A 6,666-nucleotide genomic window follows, 5' to 3' on the forward strand; every position below is an offset into this window, starting at 1 on the left:
ACAAGCAGGGAGCTGGATGGGAAGTGGGGTGGCCAGGATAGAACTGGCACCCATATGGGATCCTGGCTTTCATGGTGAGGACTTTAGTCTCTTGACTACTGTGCCAGGCCCACACTTTTAAAAAAAATGGGCTGGTACCTGCGTGTCCACGCCTTACACAGGTGAGTCCAGATGCTGCACCTGCTTGGCTGTGAGAACCGGATTCCCAACCATTCATGCCTCGGAACCTCTGCGCTTCTTACCAGGGTGTCCGCCAGCCATGCCGGCTCCCGTCCAGCAGGGCTCATATACCTACAGGAGGGTCAGCTCAGGGCTCCACGGGATTACCCGTGGCAGGAAATGAGTGCTGACAGGCAGGGAGCAGGCAGGACAACGGGACGGCTCAGGACTCACTGCCAACCTTCCCGTGTGAAGGGGGCCTAAACAAAGCCCCTGTGAAAGGTAGTCACCCCACCCCATGCCCCCAGCCTTCCCCCACCGAGGGAAGCGCCTCACCATGTGGGCTACCCAATCTAAGAACCTGAAGCCTTCACAGGAATCTGAGGAGAAGGCGGGGAGGCCCCTCTTCCCATATAAGCCCTGCTCTAAAGTCAGGCTGCGGCCTCAGCGCGGCGTTCTCGGCCGAGATGCCCACCTGGCCTGCCAGCTGTCAGCTCTCCATTCTGCGTTCACCAGCCTGGACGGCCGACGCTCTCAGGCCCGTGTGCAGAGGCGTCCACCAGTCCTGATGGACACCCTGCCTGGCTGAACTCCTTCTCGCCTGCAGACAAGATGCTCGGAGCAGGAGTCTCCGGCTCAGAATCCGTGTCCAGGCGGCCCCCAGCCTGGGTGCTTCGCCTGGGGACCAGCTATGGCTCCGTTCGTGCTGAAGACATGGGGCGTCCGGGGTGGCCACCGGCACCACAGTGAAGATGCCACTTGGGGTGTGCTCTGCCATGTGAGAACGCCCAGCACAGAGCCCTGCTGCACTCCAGCACCCTGGGGGTGCACATCCCAGAAGGTGACAGGTGACGGCTGAGCGCCTGTGGGTCCCTGCCACCCACGGGGGTCACTGGGAGGGGTTCTGCCCCATGGTTTCAGGCTGAGCCAGCTAGTAGATGGACGATGGCTCACTCAAACGCTTTCCTTCCAAATAAAGTGAAAACAAACAAAAGGATGTGGAATATTATGGGATAGCATTGTCCCATGTGACAAGGGCCTTCCTCCGAGGGTCTTGGCTCCTTGTTTGGTCAGTGGGCCCTGGTGGAGGCTGAGAACTGGTTTGAACTGGAGCCATGATGACAGGTGTGCTTACTTGTGGCAGCATCTGCCATCAGGACAGAAGGCTCCGCCAGCCCTTGAGTCCTTCAGCCCGGGTCAGCCAAGCCGTGCCCTCATTGTCTGCCAATCTCTGAGCCCAAGGGAACCTGGTGGCCTGCCAGCCTTCCCTGGGGACTCTGGTGGATGAAGGGACCTGGCCATCTCTCTGGGAGTCCTGCCATTGTGGCAACTGTGTCTGCCTTGTCTCCAGCCACGGAGGCCTTCCACTGGATCCCAGCATCCTCCACGGCACGACAATGGTCGGCATGGAGAACAGCTCAGGGACAACAGAATGTCCTGGGGTGTGGGTCTGAGCTCGTTGTTGTGTTTCCTTGCTGTTAGGCATCCTTCTGCTACCAGAAACATTGATGTGGGGTTGGGGGCAGTGTATTGAGGCCAAGCTGGAAAAGCCATGGGAGACGGGGCTGGAACCAGCCAGGTGGTAGTGTGGTTGTGGGCAACCTGGCAGGGTGAGCAGGATGGGGCAGGGTGAGGGGCTGAGCTAGGGACTTGCTTTTGTGGGGAGAGAGCTTTGGGTGTGGTCATGGTGCAGTGGGGAGGAGCGGCGAGGCACACTGGGTTGGAATCTAACTGGCGCCGACCGCCATGCCCAGGACTGGCTTCACACTGACCTGGGGGTGAGCAGCGGAGCAGCTCGAGGGGAAATCTCATGACAGCTTTCTCCACGGGGAAGGCCACTAGCAACACTACAAACATTCCAGAACTTTTGGACAAGGCTTGACTGTGAAGCGCTCAACACAATTAACACCACTAGAATTGGGGCATTCCCGTGAGCTGTGGAAGTGAGCACGTGGAAACAGCCATCCCCCAGAGGCCTGACTCAGACCATGTGGCTGGGGACCACGCACATGTGGCTGGGAGTGGGCTGTCCACCACCTGCAGGGGCACACAGCCCTGGCAGAGCCCCACCACAGCACTCCCGGTTGAGTTACCTACCCCACGGCATGGCAAAGCACAGGCTCCGGGTCTCTCAGACCTGGCTGTGGACCTGGTCTTCCTCCTCACTCTGTGAGGACTTGGCCAAGGGCCTCAGGGACCACGCACGCACAATCCCGCTGACGCTTACACAGCTCAGGTGCAGCCAGAAGACGCAGCACCCTCATCCCAGTCGGCACCCTGAGGCCTTCCCAGGATGTGTGAAGATTTGATCAAGATGAGGTCTTTTGGATCACAGGCTTTCCCGGGCCACTGTGCCGGCCCAGAGCACGACAGATGGTGTCCCTGAGGCAGAGACCCAGCGGGCAGACGCGGAGCCTGGAGGCCTGCCACAGCTGCTCTCACCAGGATCCAAGGGCTGGCACCAGACCTGGTTCTTCTCAGGCCCTGGCCCTCTTCTGCCAGGTCCCATCTTGTCCAGGTTCCACCCCTTCAGCACTCCCACACCCAGGACGCAGCCACCAGCATATTGACCTTAGGGGAAGCAGGTGCAAACCATGACCAAACCATTGCGATGATTGATGTGTTCCTGGATCTGTGTCTCCTGCCACCTGAGGGTGAAAAACCAGACTAGGAATTTGGTTGGAAGGTTTATGGAGGAAATACAAGCCCTTCTGCTAAATTTCAACTTCAGTCAGTGACAACATAGTGGACGCTGCAGGGTCAGACACCCCGTGCAGTACACTGCATACAGTGGGTCTGCAGAGACCATCAGCTCCCAAGCAAAGACTCAGGAAAGGCAGAACAAGACTCTAGGAGCCAGAGGGGCCCACCCAGAGGGGACCCCCCAGGAGCACACCGGGGAGCTCTGAGAAGCTGGGGAGGCAGGAATGCCATAACAGAAAATGCAATCACTTGCTTTGTCACAGGGAAAAGCACATACTCATGCGACGCCCCCACAAATCGCTTGCCTGCTGCTGACAAAGCCTGCCCTGCCATGCAGGGTCAGCACACAGGATGAGCTGAGAAGCCCCGCACCCCTGCCCCAGGCAGCTGGCAGCAGGCAGACCCCAGCCCCCTGAGAGGGAGGTGGAGGATGTCAGGACACTCCAGCGTGAGCCGAGCAGGACAGGACGCAGCTTCTGAACCGGGTCCCTGGGCGATGCATCCCTCAGGCAGTGGCGACGTTCTGAGGAGTTCAGCTGATTGGATATTTGCACCATGTGACGCACTAAGCCTTTTCACTGTGATGTAAATCTGCAGTGTTACCTCAAAAACTGAAATAAAGGGGGTAGAGTGGCATCGGGGTAGTGGGCTAACCTCCTGTCTGCAGAGTAGGCACCCCACGTGGGTGCTGGTCCAGATAGACCCAGCTCCTGCCGTGTGACCATTCCTTCCCTCTGTAAATCTGACTTTCCAATGAAAAAGGTTTTCTTCTATTCTGAGTGTCAGAGGAAAGCAGGGAGGGGCCACCATCGTGTCCTTAGAATTACGCGTACAATCACACTGCCTCTGTTAGAAAGGAATTGCAATCACTTCATTTTTAATGAGATACTTACATCGCTTGCTGACCGTGATGCCTCCTGTGGCTTGAAGAGGGCTGCCTTGTTGAACAAAATTCACACTGACTCGCCTGGCAGCCCCTTCGCTGGCTGGGGGAGGCGGGGTTTGTCCCCTATCGCATTTGCACCTCAGTGTAGCTCTGTGCTCATCTCGGCTTCAATGTTAGGACTTTCCAGTTGTGTCATCCTTGGATCCAGCAATTCTCAGCTGGAGGTGTCATCCTACAGGGTCACTGCACAGACCAAACACATCACACAGTGGTCCCTGGCAGAGATGGGGCAGAACAACTGGAGAGCGCAAGGGTCCAACTTAACTACTGGTCAGCGACCGCCTGGGGAGGCGTCATAGTGACTCATACACGGACGCACTCCACAGGCTTTTCAAAGGCTGCCGTGGACCCCCAGGACTAAGTGTTGACCAAGCACTCCGCACCTGGAGCTTGTCAGATTTACAGAGAAAAACAGAGACAGAGAGAAAGAGCTTCCATCCAGTGGGTCACTCCCCAAGTGGCCACAATGGCCGGAGCTGAGCCCATCAGAAGCCAGGAGCTTCTTCTGGGTCTCCCACGTGTGTGTAGGGTCCCAAGGCCTTGAGTTATCTTTTGCTGCTGCCCCAGGTCACAAGTAGAAACCTGGAAGGGAAGTAGAACAGTCAGGACACAAAGCGGTGCCCATATGGGATCCCATGCTTATAGGTAAAGGATTAGCCTGTTGAGCCATTATTTGTTTATCTGAAAGGCAGAATTAGAGAGAAGGAAAGACAGAAAAATAGCTTCCATCTGGTTCACTCCCCAGATGGCCATAACAGCAGGAGCTGAGCCAACCCAAAGCCAGGAGCTTCTTCCAGGTCTTCCACGTGGGGACAGAGACCCAAGGACTTGGGCCGTCCTCTTCAACCCTCCCAGGCACATTATCAGGGAGTTGAATTGGAAGTGAAGCAGCCGGGACTCTAACAGGTATCCATATGGGATAGTGGCACCACAGCAGAAGTCTAGCTTGTTAAGCAATACCCAAGCAATTATTTTTTGACATTTGGATTTGTAGCATTGTAAAATAATTTGGCTTTTTCTTCTTTTGTTTTTCACCATCTAGTTTTATATCATCATGGGTCCATTTAACGCATTTTAAAATTATCAGTTTAAGTGAACAGGTACCTAAGTCTGCGGTGCTTGTTTCAAGTGTCTGTCCCTAAGGAAGTGATAATCCCAGACTCTGATGGGGGAGGTCTGTGAATGTTAGCGGCCACAGCCAAGTGGGACATGCAACCCTGGGTGCACCCTGCCAGTCCCCACGCAGGATCCACACCAAGGCAGGGGCTGCAGGGCTAGCTTTTAGCCCAACCTTACCTGGCTTGCCTGCCAGGCCTCCCTTGGCGTGGCTGCCAGCTGGGCAGCCCTTGGAGCCTCTGCAACAAAACAAGGACCCTGCACGTAATGGGACGCCAACGTCTCTCTGCCTAAGAACGTTCTTGATACACCTGACCTCACGTACAGCATGGAAAGCTGGGTCACAGGAGTCCAGCACAAGAGCCAGCGTTTACTTTGACACGATGTGTGGGGAGGGGGCTGCTCCATGCGCCAGAAACCAGGGGAAGGTTGGGAATCCAGGAACCCCAGAGAATCCAGCCTCGCAACAGCTCCACACTGGAGTCCCAGACACCAGGGAGCTCCGAGGCGCTTTCGCTGCGCTGTGACCCCATGAGATCGCCCTGCGCTGCGCCCTGCCCACAGGTCTGGCCTTGGCTGTGGAGACCAAGGGACACGTGACCTCAGGACGCGCTACTCAGCCGGCAGGACACAGGACCTTGGCACCTGCGGGCAGGCAGAGTTGGAGATGCAGAGGCGCGCCATTGCAGCTGGAAACCTTGGGCATCACATCCCACCAGCAGTTGGGGGCTCGAGGGTGCTCCCCTAGCCTCACAGTGGAATTCTCCCAGGGAGCGGCCAGTCAGGTGAGACCCCTCTGGGCGGGCTGGTTGGTGGTGGCTCGGCCATCACAGGCAAGTCCCGCAAACTTCTCTCCCCTCAGCGACTGTTCTGGTCTGGGTCCCCTTGCGGACCAGGCGACCCCCTCCTCCGCCGAGCACTGCCCGTTGGCCTGGCTGGACATCCCGAGGTGCCGGGCACTCCCCCAACGGGGCGGGGCAGGACGCACGTGACAGCGGCGGGCGGCACCAGGATCTTACCAGCTGCCAAGGGCTCCAACAAGTGGGGAGCGCTCCCTCAGCCGTGAGCCTTGCAGGGCCGGACTACCCCTGGTCGGAGCTCTCTGGTAGGATCCCTACCTGGTTGCCATCTCTGCCTGTAGGACCCGCGGAAGGGCCCGGTGAGTGAGTGCCTGCAGAGGGGAGCGGCAGGACCTGGGAGTGTGGGTGGGCAAATCCAAAAACCGGAGCTCTGATCAGGCTGTTCCAGCTGTGAAAACATCCCCTCGCCACTTCGGCCAAGACCTTGATCCAGGTGCGGAGAAGGGTGCATTCAGGGGGACCCCAAACGCAGCTTCCTCAGACTGCTCTGCCCCACCCCCGTCTCTGGGGAGCCCACTTGGAGTTTAGGTAATTGGGGAACCAGCCTAGGCTGTCTGGAGAGAGTTCCTGCTGGGCAGTGCCTTTGTCCAGTGAGATGTTAGTGTGGGGGAGGGTTCCAGCCGTGCTGGGCTTCCTGAGCTCCCCAGTTGTACAAGAATCACCTTTATTGGCTAACAGGCTCCCTGGCCCCTGGAAGGTCTCTAGCCAGTGGGCATGATGGGCACGGTGCCACAGAGCCCAGGTCCCTATGAAGACTGGGTGTCCCTGATGAGTCCCCAAAGTCTTCCTGGGCTACAGCTGCTTCTACCCACCCTGTAACTAGCTTTCGAAGCCCCCGCTGGACTTGCACAGGAGACCACTGCCTCCCGCTGTTCATGTAGT

This window comes from Ochotona princeps, chromosome 5, assembly GCF_030435755.1.
Source record: "Ochotona princeps isolate mOchPri1 chromosome 5, mOchPri1.hap1, whole genome shotgun sequence".
Taxonomy (NCBI): domain Eukaryota; kingdom Metazoa; phylum Chordata; class Mammalia; order Lagomorpha; family Ochotonidae; genus Ochotona; species Ochotona princeps.